Source organism: Canis lupus, chromosome 11 (assembly GCF_003254725.2).
Source record: "Canis lupus dingo isolate Sandy chromosome 11, ASM325472v2, whole genome shotgun sequence".
NCBI classification, from domain to species: Eukaryota; Metazoa; Chordata; class Mammalia; order Carnivora; family Canidae; genus Canis; species Canis lupus.
The window spans coordinates 4,115,614-4,126,327 of record NC_064253.1 but is presented as its reverse complement, the minus strand read 5'-3'; the positions used below and the strand labels follow the sequence as shown (position 1 = coordinate 4,126,327).

Sequence of the window (10,714 nt, the reverse complement as noted above, 5' to 3'; positions counted from 1 at the left end):
GGCTGGCTCTGGATAGAGGTGGCTATACCCCATTCCCTCGGGAGAGGTGGCCCCCAGGAGTGTGGGTCCAGCAGCACAGGGCCCCAGATCCCAGGGCACCCAGAGGACAAAGCCGGCTATCCTCCATTCCCCCTGGGACAGGCTGAGGCAGGGAGGGCACAGGAAAGTGAGAATACTCCTGCTGCTGGGCACCCCACAAGCTGTACACATCAGTGCACCCAGGACTGGCACCAGGAGCACCTAGGCCAGAGTGGACTGGGAGCTTTGGTTAGTTACTTGGGGGAGTGTGACTCCAAAGCTGAAAATCTGGCCTCCACCATTTTTGTTTTTCCTCTTTGTTTCACCATGTGCCTGGCAGAGGCCTCCCAGGATAAACAGCTCCCACGGAGCCTGGCACCTGGTGGGGGAGGCGGGGCATCTCCGCCCAAGCACACACCTGAGAGTCAGCACAGCAGACCCCTCCCCTGGAGACCATCTGGAAGACGGGGGTGGGGGGCGGGGGGAAGAGCAAGTTCTTGACCAAGCAGCACTGGAAAGCTCCAGGTCTGAGGGAAAATAATATATAGAACTCGAGGGTACCCCACCCCCTTTTTTTTCTTTTTCCATTACAACTTGTTTTTATATCAGGCTAAAAATTTCCAATATTTTACCAGCTCTGCATTTTTAAATTTTTTTCCTTTTTAACCTTCATATTTCTACAATTACATGTCTTAGATATATTTTTCACTTCTGGATTCCTTTCAAAGTATTCAATTTAATTTTGGTAGATATACAAGATATGGGTATTTGTTTTCTGTTTTTTGTTTTTTCTGCCTTGTTTTGTTTTACAATGGTGGAAGTTCGTAAAACATGACCAGCATACACCCAGAACCAAGTGGAATAATGTGTTGGTTCATTCTGTGAGGTTATATTCTCTCTTCCTTGCCATTCTGCCCCCCTATTTTAAAATGCTTCTGTTTTTGTGGTCAATGTTGGGGCTTTCAATAAATGTTGCTAGTTTATATAAATTTGGGATTGAGCATCTTCTAACATACAGAACAAAATACACTCAAAGCCAAGAGGATCACCCTCTAGGACCCCTCAGGTAGACTACATTCTCTCTCTGCTACCACTTCCTCACCACCACCATCCCCTTCCTGATTTTTTTCTTTTTCCTCTTTCTTTACCTTTTTCTTTCTTTTCTTCTTTGTTTTTGGCTTTTTATTTTTATCAGTTGGTTTTAAAATTTGTTTCTCACTTTAGTGGTCCTTTTGTTTTATTTCTTTCTGTTCCTCTTTTTCTCTTACTTCTGGTCTCTGACCTTTTTGGAATCATCTAGGGTGTATTTAACTTAGATCGTGGCTGATATTTTTCACTCAGCCCTCTCATACAGCCACTCTGCATTGGACAAAATGACCAGAAGGAAAAGTTCAACACAAAAGAAAGAACCGGAAACAATCTCTGCCCCAGGGATACAGAATTTGGATTTCAATACGATGTCAGAAATTAAATTCAGAAGTACAGTTATAAAGCTACTGGTGGCTCTGGAAAAAAAAGTGTAAAGGACTCTAGAGATGTCATTAGTGCAGAATTGCGATCTAATAAGGCCAAAATTAAAAACAGATTAAATGAGATACAATCCAAACTGGATCCTAAATGCTAGTGTTAATGAGTTAGGAGAGAGAGTGACTGACATAGAAGACAGGTTGATGGTAAGGAAGGAAGCTGAGGAAAAAAAAGAGAAAAACAATTCAGAGACCATGAGGAAAGGCTTGGGGGGAAAAAATGATAGCTTGAGAAGGAAGAATATATGTCTAATTGGGATTCCAGAATACTGAGAGAGAGAAAATATGACAAAGTATATTTGAACAAATCATAGCTGAGAACATCTCAAATCTGGGGAAGGAAACAGGCATTCAGAGCCAAGAGATAGGAACCCCCAAAATACCAATTAAAAACCATTCGACACGTCAACATTTAATAGTGAAAATTGCAATTTTCAAAAATAAAGAGAAATTCCTAAAAGCAGCTCGAGACAGGAGATTCTTAACTTATATGGAGAGAAATATCAGATTAATAGCAGATCTCTCCACAGAGACCTGGTAGGCCAGAAAGGGCTGACAGGATATACTCAGGGTCCTAAGTGAGAAGAACATGCAGCCAAGAATACATTATTCAGCAAGGCTCTCATTCAGAATAGAAGGAGAGAGAATGAGCTTCCAGGATAGGCAGAAACTGAAAGAATATGTGACTACCAAACCAGCTCTGCAAGAAATATTAAGGGGGACTCTGTAAAAGAAAGAGGAAGCCCAAAGAAATAATCCACAAAAACAGGGACTGAATAGGTATTACGATGATACTACATTCGTATCTTTCAATAGTTACTCTGAACATGAATGGGCTAAATGATCCCATCAAAAGATGCAGGGTTTCAAACTGGATAAAAAAGCAAGACCCATCTATATGCTGTCTACAGGAGGCTCATTTTAGACCTAAGGACACCTACAGCCTGAGAATGAAAGGTTGGAGAACCATTTACCATTCCAATGGTCCTCAAAAGAAAGCTGGGGTAGCAATCCTCATAGCAGATAAATTAAAGTTTATCCCAAAGACTGTAGTAAGAGATGAAGAGGGACACTCTATCATACTTAAAGGATCTATCCAACAAGAAGACCTAACAATCATGAATATTTATGCCCCTAATGTGGGAGCTGCCAAGTATATCAATCAATTAATAACCAAAGTAAAGACATACTTAGATAATACACTACTAGTAAGAGACTTCAACGTGGCACTTTCTGCAAATGACAGAGCTTCTAAGCAGAACATCACCAAAGAAACAAGGGCTTTAAATGATACACTGGACCAGATGGATTCCACAGATACACACAGAACTTTGCATCTGAACGCAACTGAATACACATACTTCTCAAGAACACATGGAACTTTCTCCAGAGTAGACCACATACTGGGTCACAAATCAGGTCTCAACTGATACCAAAAGATAGGGATTGTCCCCTGCATATTTTCAGACCACAATGCTTTGAAACTAGAACTCAATCATGAGATGAATTTTGGAAGAAACCCAAACACATAGAGATTAAAGAGCATCCTGCTAAAAGATGAATGGGTAAACCAGGAAATTAGAGAAGAATTAAAAAGATTCATGGAAACTAATGAAAATGAAGAAACAACCATTCAAAATCTTTGGGATACAGAAAAAGCAGTCCTAAGAGGGAAATACATCACAATACAAGCCTCCCTCAAAAAATTGGGAAAAACTCAAATACACAAACTAACCTCACACGTAAAGGAATTAGAGAAAGAACAGCAAGTAAAGCCTAAACCAAGCAGACCAAGTAGAAAAAGAGAGATAATAAATATTTGAGCAGAACTCAATGAAATAGAGACCAGAAGAATTGTGGAACAGATCAGCAAAACCAGGAGTTCTTTGAAAGAATTAATAAGACAGATAAACCATTAGCCAGCCTTATTAAAAAGAAAAAAAGACTCAAATTAATAAAATCACGAATGAAAAAGGAGAGATCACCACCAATACCAAGAAAATACAAAACGATTTTAAAAATGTTATGAGCAGCTATATGCTAATAAATTAGGCAATCTAGAAGAAATGGATGCATTCTGGAAAACCACAAATTATCAAAACTGGAACAGGAAGAAATAGAAAACCTAAACAGGCTAATAATCAGGGAGGAAATTGAATCAGTCATCAAAAACCTCCCAAGACAGAAAAGTCCAGCGCCAGATGGCTTCCCAGAGGAATTCTATCAAACGTTTAAAGAAGAAATACCTATTCTGCTAAAGCTGCTTCGATAGATAGAAAAGGAGGAAATACTTCCAAACTCATTTTATGAAGCCAGCATCACCTTGATTGCAAAATCAAAGACTAGTATCCCTGATGAACATGGATGGAAAAATTATCAAGATACCATCCAATGGGATCCAACAGTACACTAAGAGGATTATTCACCATGAACAAGTGGGATTTAACCCTGGGATGCAAGGATGGTTCAGCACTTGTAAAACAATCAGTGTGATAGATCACATCAACAAGAGAAAAAACAAAAACCATATGATCCTCTCAATAGATGCAGAGAAAGCATTTGACAAAATACAGAATCCATTCCTGATCAAAACTCTTCAGTGTAGGGATAGAAGGAACATTCCTCGATATCTTAAAAGCCATTTATGAAGAGCCCACAGCGATATCATTCTCAATGGCGAAAAACTGAGAGCCTTTTCCCTAAGATCAGGAACATGGCAGGAATGTCCACTCTCAACACTGCTATTCAACATATTACTTAGAAGTCTTAGCCTCAGCAATCAGACAAGAAGAAACAAAAGGCATTCAAATTGGCAAAGAAGTAGTCAAACTCTCCCTCTTCTCAGATGACATGATACTGTACATAGAAAACTCAAAAGACTCCACCCCAAGATTGCTAGCCCTCATACAACAATTCAGCAGTGACAGGATACAAAAATCAATGCCCAGAAATCAGTGGCATTTCTATGAACTAACAATGAGACTGAAGAAAGAGAAATTAAGGAATCAATCCCATTTACAATTGCACCCAAAAGCATAAGATACCTAGGAATAAACCTAACCAAAGACGTAAAGGATCTATACTAAAAACTACAGAACACTTCTGAAAGAAACTGAGGAAGACACAAAGAGATGGAGAAATATTCCAAGCTCATGTATTGGAAGAATAAATATTGTGAAAATGTCTATGCTACCCAGGGCAATTTACATGTTCAATGCAATCCCTATCAAAATACCATGGACTTTCTTCACAGAGTTGGAACAAATAAGATTTGTATGGAATCAAAAAAGACCCCGAACGGCCAGAGGAATAGTGAAAAAGAAAACCAATGCCGGAGGCATCACAATGCCGGATTTCAAGTTGTACTACAAAGCCGTGATCATCAAGAGAGTGTGGTACTGGCACAAAAACAGACACACAGATCAATGGAACAGAATAAAGAACCCAGAAATGGCCCCTCAGCTCTATGGTCAACTAATTTTCAACAAAGCAGGAAAGACTATCCCTTGAAAAAAGGACAGTATCTTCCATAAATGGTGCTGGGAAAATGGGACAGCAACATGCAAAAGAATGAAACTACACCATCCTCTTCACCAGACACAAAGATAAACTCAAAACAGATGAAAGATCTAAACATGAGACAAGAATCCATCAGAATCCTAGAGGAGAACACAGGCAACACCCTTTTTGAACGTGGCCACAGCAACTTCTTGCAAGATACATCAACGAAGGCAAAGGAAACAAAAGCAAAAATGAATTATTGGGACTTCATCAAGATAAGAAGCTTTTGCACAGCAAAGGATACAGTCAACAAAACTCAGAGACAACCTACAGAATGGGAGAAGATATTTGCAAATGACCTACAGATAGAGGGCTAGTATTCAAGATCTATAAAGAACTTATTAAACTCAACAGCAAAGAAACAAACAATCCAATCATGAAGTGGGCAGAAGACATGAAGAGAAATCTCACAGAGGAAGACATAGACATGGCCAACAAGCACATGAGAAAATGGTCCACATCACTTGCCATCAGGGAAATACAAATCAAAACTACAATGAGATACCACCTCACCCAGTGAGAATGGTGAAAATTAACAAGACCGGAAACAACAAATGTCGGAGGGGATGTGGAGAAAGGGGAACCCTTTTGCACTGTTGGTGGGAATGCAAACTGGTGCAGCCACTCTGGAAAACTGTGTGGAGGTTCCTCAAAAAGTTAAAAATATAACTGCCCTTCGACCCAGCAATTGCACTACTGGGGATTTACCCCAAAGATACAGATGCAGTGAAATGTCAGGACACCTGCACCGAAATGTTTATAGCAGCAATGTCCACAATAGTCAAGCTGGAAGGAGCCACGATGTCCTTCAACAGATGAATGGATAAAGAAGATGTGGTCTATATACACTATGGAGTATTACTCAGCCATCAGAAAGAATGAATACCCACCATTTACTTTGATGTGGATGGAACTGGAGGGTATTATACTGAGTGAAATAACTCAATCAGAGGATAATCATCAAATGATGTCACTCATATGGAAAATATAAGAAATAGTGAAAGGGATTATAAGGGAAAGGAGGGGAACTGAGTGGAAAAAGTTAGAGAGGGAGACAAATGATGAGAGACTCCTAACTCTGGGAAACAAACAAAGGGTTGTGGAAGGGAGCAGGACAGGGGGTTGGGGTAATCCGGTGATGGGCAGTGAGGAGGGCACTTGACTGGATGAGCACTGGGTGTTACACTATATGTTGGCAAATCAAACTTAAATTTTAAAAAAAGAAAAGCAAAAGGGAGAGGATTTTTTGTATGACTGCTTCAATCCTGCATACAGTTGGTCCTACACACAGCTTTTTGTCTTCTCTGAGCCAACCTATTCTCTTTTTTGTGTCTGCTGGAACTGGATTTCTTTCATTTACTAAAGCAAAGAGCCAAATAAGGCAATGCCTCTGTTAGGTTCACATACAGAGTTTATGTTCCATTCAGCAGCAACCATTGGGTCCAAAGACCTATCACTCATTCAGGGGGACACTTAGAAAATCCATCCTCCTAGGAAGCAGAGACTATTCCCTGGACATCAAATGCATGCCAAATCTCCTTCACTTGAGAATAAGGTGAATGCAGCAATTGTCACCAGAAAATGATACCCCAGGTGTAGGGCTTTTCTTTTCCAAAGACCATGCACATTCTTGGGCAGCCCTGGTGGCTCAGCGATTTAGCGCCGCCTTCAGCCCAGGGCGTGATCCTGGAAACCCGGGATCAAGTCCCATGTCAGGCTCCCTGCATGCAGCCTGCTTCTCCCTCTGCCTGTGTCTCTGCCTCTCTCCCTCTCTCTGACTCTCATGAATAAATAAATAAAATCTTTAAAAAAAATGCTATTGATATGTAGTAACCACCCAGCCTCATAAAATAAGAGAACATGCCTTGAGATTTACATTCGAAATCTCCTTCTCTGTTTTTTTTCTTCCCTGCTGAAAAAAAAAAAAAAAAAAAAAAGACCTGATGAGGAAAAGAGGTAACACCTCATCAAGAAGGAAGTTCAGAAGTGACAGCTCAAAGTTGTCCACTTATTGCAAGACTATATAAAGCATGTACACCCTACCCTCTCTACCACAAAGACTTAGCTCTGCAAAACTGTAAAATAAGAACCTTTGAACCTTGGGGATCAAAGATGAAAACAGAGCTGCTGTGACCATTTTGCAAATGTCCAGGGAGAATGTCCTGTTTGGTGGGATGACTGGGAGGGAAAAGACCAGTGACAAGGAACCTTGCATTTGTGTTGGAACGGCCACTGCACATATGGCTAATGGCAGAATGGGAATCTATACTTGTGGATCACCTCAGCTTCAGAATATAGTTGGCAAGAACAGAAACAAAGTAAAAAGACAGCCCACGGTATTTGTTTTGGTAAAAACCAACCAACCAAAGAACATTTATCAGATACCCTCAAACTTTTCTTCTTCTCTGTCTCTCCTGGTGAGCATCTCATCCACACACAGGTGTCCTTCTACTTTGGGGACTTGTGTGGCACTGTGCCTGGATCCCCAGGTAGCCACTCAGTAGTACCTGGCATCAGCCCCTCCATGGGGTAAGAGGTGCTCAATAAGAAATAAAAGAAGCTATGTTCTTCTTTCTTTTTCTTTCCATAAACTACCCCACAGAATAGTTCTTCCTTGCAAGCCTTCTGGAGAAGTCCCACATGCCAAGTAAACGTGCATGCAGTGACACAGCATGCCCTATCCCACTCAGCTCACTGGTCAACGCAGCTAGTGAGAATATATGTGGCATTGAACAGCATCACCTTACCTTTTCTCTTGCCTTGTTCACCCCCACACTCCTGGACTGCACATCCTGGACAAACTGACAGTGCTCTGAACCCTGGCTTGGGCTCTGCTTTCTAGAGGATGCAAGAGCAGGCATTGTTGAAGCTATTGTGTTGACAAGGCTGAAATCTCTTTGCACAGTATCGCCAATAATTCTGTTGATATAATTAATAATTTTCCGAGAAAACTACGATGGCACCGTGGAGTGGTACAGACCCGGACTGGAGCGTCGTCGGACACGCCGGATCTTCCTTATGGAACCATGTCAAGGCAAGAAGCAGGTGCCAACGCCTCGTCATGGGTTGTTGCTTCTCGGCGAAGCTCGGCAGTGTCCCGGGCTCCAGAGAGGAGGTCGGCTGAGGACCCGAATCGAAGAAGTAGGGAGGCCGGCAGGGGCGGCAGGGGCGGCCTCGGGCCTCCAGCAGCCTGTGGCCGCTGGTCCCCTGGAACCGTCGCTCTGCTTTGGATTGAAGAACGTGTGGGTCAGCGCTGTGATCGGTCGTGGGGGGTCCAAAATAAAAGACATCCAAAGTACAACAAACACGAAAATACGGATAATAAAAGCTTTTACAGAAGCAGAGGTCAGAATTTTTGGGAACAGGGTGATGCAAGCAAAGGCCAAAACAGTGATAGATAATCTTGTTGAAAAACAAGAAAATTACAATTTGAAACCTAGAATTGACGTATCTCCGATTAAGAAAAACTTTTACAGGCAATCAGAAACAAGTTCAATGTCACAAGAGCAGGTAGACTCTTAGAGGAAAGAAAATAATAATATAATGTGTGATGACTTGAAAGAAGGCCAGGAGCTCCATATACCCAATCCTAATTGTAAATTTTAGGATGCTTTGCAGTATTATCCAGAAGTTATGGAAAACTTTAAAAGGGCAGGATTTCAAAAGCCAACGCCGATCTAGTCATAGGCATGGCCAATAGTTCTACAAGGAATAGATCTCATTGGAGTAGCTCAAACCGGAATGGGGAAGACGTTGTCTTACTTAATGCCCGGATTCATTCATTTGGACGCACAGCCTGTAATTAGAGATAAAAGGAATGGACCCAGCATGTTAGTCCTCACACCCAAGAGGGAATTAGCACTTCAGGTAGAAGCTGAATGTTCTAAATATTCATATGAAGGCCTTAAAAGTGTGTGTATATATGGTGGTGGTGATAGAAATGGACAAATCCAAGACCTTAAAAAAGGAGTAGATATTGTTATTGCAACTCCTGGGAGGCTGAATGATCTACAGATGAATAACTTCATCAACCTCAAAAATGTAACCTACTTGGTATTAGATGAAGCTGACAAGATGCTAGATATGGGGTTTGAACCCCAGATAATTAAGATTTTGTTAGATGTGCGCCCAGATAGGCAGACCATTATGACAAGTGCAACCTGGCCATATGCTGTCCGTCGACTTGCACAGTCATATTTGAAAGCGCCAATGATTGTGTATGTTGGCACTTTGGATTTAGTTGCTGTAAGTACCATAAAAACAGAACATAATTGTCACCACAGAAGCGGAAAAACACTCTCATATCCAATGTTTTCTAGAAAGCATGTCTCCCCAGGACAAAGTCATAGTGTTTGTCAGCCGAAAAGCCAAGCCATTGCTAACCATTTATCAAGTGACCTGATTCTGCGACATGTATCAGTAAAATCTCTTCATGGCAATCGAGAACAGTGTGACTGAGAGAGCATTAGAAAACTTTAAAGCAGGTAAAGTAAGAATATTGATTGCCACCGACTTGACATTGAGAGGTCTCGATGTCCACAATATCGCACATGTCTATAATTACGATTCCCCCCAGAACATCGAAGAATATGTACCCAGAGTGGGGCATACTGGAAAAGCAGGGAAGACGGGGCTATCTATTACACTCCTCACTAAAAATGAGTGGAAGTTGCTGGCAAATTAATTAATATTCTGGAAAGAGCACATCAGAGCATCCCAGAGGAACTTGTGGCAATGGCTGAGAGGTATGAGGCAAATAGACTAGAAAAGAAATGGAAAAAAAGTTGGGGAAACCCCAAGGAAAACCCAAGAAGTTTTATTAATCTCCTTGTTGAAAAGTGGTGCCAGCCTATTCAAAGATATCAAGATTTTTTTAGAGCTACACTATTTAGAATATCCAGAAATACTGGGAAAATGCTGGCCCACTATGAAGAGACAATGGATTCTTAAAAGAAGTGTGTTTAAAAGTGTAGAATTTGACATTTTATGCTTTCTTTAATAAAATTAAAAGTGTTTAAAAAATTAATTTTCCTTTGAATATTCAGCAATATGGGCTGGATTGGCTTTGCACTTTAATTAACCTGGAGACAGTAAACAGACAATTCATTTACATAGGGCCTTCCAAAATGCTCCCCCTCTATTTTTATTACCATTAAGTGCAAAGAAAACACTTGTGTTTGGGCTATATGTTGTTCTGTAACAAACCACTCAAAATGAAATGACTTAAGGCAACGATGAGGGGTCCTACATGCTTGTTTCCGATCCTGGTGGCACCAGCTGGGGTCACCCACGCAGCCAAATTCAGTTGTTGTCTGGGCTGGGTGGGCTACGAGATCCAAGCAAGTGTCATTCACTATCTCTGCCTCACTTGCTCCTTCCTGTGGTGGCTCACCCTCCCCCATGACCAGGCGCCTCCTCACACAGCACTGTGCGCTCAGGATAGTCAGATCTCTCACACGTGGAGGCTGCCTTCCATGAGGAAAGAAAAGCTACCAGTTCTCTTATGGCCTGGGCTCTCAGGCTTCAGAATTCACTTTCATTGAATCTTATTGTCCAAAGCGAGTCACAAGAGCAGTGCAACTCAAGAAACAGATCGCATCTCTTGATGT

General features: G+C 41.4%; 1 pseudogene; it reads left to right on the top strand.

The window, feature by feature from the left end:
• The first annotated feature begins 8,131 nt into the window (after positions 1-8,131).
• LOC112659710 (probable ATP-dependent RNA helicase DDX43) lies at positions 8,132-9,928 on the top strand (annotated as a pseudogene).
• The last annotated feature ends 786 nt before the right edge of the window (positions 9,929-10,714 follow it).